Here is a 2,078-nt window from a genome sequence, read left to right on the forward strand (position 1 = left end):
TGACGGATGACAGAGTGGAAATGGAATGTGGTCAATGTGAATCCTGGCCCAAGTTTCACCAGCAGTCTTTCCAGTTTCTAACAAGTTTTCCCTGCCCAGTAGCAGAAACACTGAGGAGACTCCAGTGATCCATAGTAAGAAATTAGGCATTAGAGACAATGAAGATCAAAGTAGAATGCTTGCCAGGGGCCGGAAAGCAAGTCATCAAATCCAAAACAATGATGGCAAAGGATTGAAATTTTTGCTCCGATAATTATACTTTGTTTATGCCAAATGAAATCACTAATATGAGTGCTGCTTTAATTGGTTAGATTCCATAGTTATCTTCTGTTTCCCTTTCTAATGTGATCAGTGATGACATGTTTAGTTCTGTAGTTTATCGTCATTATAGAGGTAGAGATTTTAATACTGATGTTAAAAATCAGAAAGTACTTTCTTACAGCTTTTAATGCTATCTTATACTCAATTGGTCTGTCTTACCAATCACCCCATTATAAGTACATGTAGTATATAAACATGACAATTTAGTTCCTTCCATCCTGCATTTTGGAAAAGTATTTTTGTACCTGTGTACTTTAAAATACTTTGAAACACTTTACAAAGCATTATTGTTTGGAATTTTTATGAATTTGGGGTTAGATTTGCACAAGAACACTTCCATTTCATGTATGATGCAATAACATTTACTTTAATGTCTAAAAACTATAATTTTTTTTCATTCTATTCAAATGATCTTTCATTCAATTTGGACCAGTTTAGTGACATAAACCACAATAATGGAAGACCCTGAGCAAATCCCAGCAACTCTGGGTGACCAAACGCTGTTAGGTAATATTTATTGAGTCATATATAGAGCAGCATTTCCCTGTGTAGTAATAAAATTGCCACTATAGATGGCCTTTTGTACTTGAAACTATGGATATGTATGCAAAAACTGCAAATAAACAGCCTGCAAAAAGTGGGAAATAACAATCCGCGGCTTTTTAAATGGTCAAAAATGTCAGTATCTAAAACATTTTGTGACCGCAGCTCCGGCAGGCGTTGGCGATCATAGAAGCGGGTTTGATGTCTTGTTTGTATCGTTTTAAGTGGCATATTTTGTGAAATTTGACGAGAGGAGCTGCTTTTGGCTGCTGCTTTGGAGCACCGCCATGGCATTGTACAAACGTGAAAGTATATCGTATAAAGGGGATAGTATATTGTATAAAAATGTGATAGTTCATTGTATAAACGTGATAATTATATTGTAAAAAATTTGATACACATACATATATATGTATATATATGTGTGTGTTGATTAACAGCATAAAAAAAAAAAAGAAATATAATGTGGGTTTTTTTCTGTTTATTTCATTCAGGTTTCTTGCAACTGGTGACTCATACAGGTCAATTGCCAGCAGCTTCCGGGTGGGTATGTCCACTGTCTCCATCATTGTCCCAGATGTTGTTACAGCCATCTGGGACTGCCTTGTGGGAGAGTTTATGGCTGTGCCTGGAGAAGATGAGTGGAGGTCAATGGCTGTTAGAGATTAATGGCTCCTGATTGTGAATCTATCATTCTATCGACATTCCATGTAGAATGTTTTGGAACACTTTCCCATATTTCATGGGGTGCTGCTGTATATGTATTTATGACCGTGTAGATGACACCTAATATTTTTATAGAAATACCTTATCAGTTTGAAGTTTACTTAAGACTTCTTCATTTGTTCCACGGTCCTGCAGACACACCAACAAGGGGTCCTTTTGTCTCTCCATCTTATAGTGTACGTATACAGCCCCAATGTGTCTAGAGCAAAACACAAGATAAGACTAACATCACATGTCTAGATAGTTGTCCTCAAAATGACGCAAACCCTCTAATTAAAGAAGGAAAAAAAATAGAAAAAGTTCAAATTAACAAAAGTAATAACTAAAAATTATCTTAAAACCATGATACTGATTCTGAATTTTGTTTGAAAGATATATTACAAAAGAAACACACAAATAAAAATAAAAACAAGTAAACGAGCCCAATGGGGACCTGAAGCTAACATTTTGTTGAGGTGCACTTTGAGAGAATCACTGCTATCAAATGT

The sequence above is a fragment of the Cyprinodon variegatus genome, unplaced genomic scaffold (assembly GCF_000732505.1).
Source record: "Cyprinodon variegatus isolate N-32 unplaced genomic scaffold, C_variegatus-1.0 Scaffold1270, whole genome shotgun sequence".
Taxonomy (NCBI): Eukaryota; Metazoa; Chordata; class Actinopteri; order Cyprinodontiformes; family Cyprinodontidae; genus Cyprinodon; species Cyprinodon variegatus.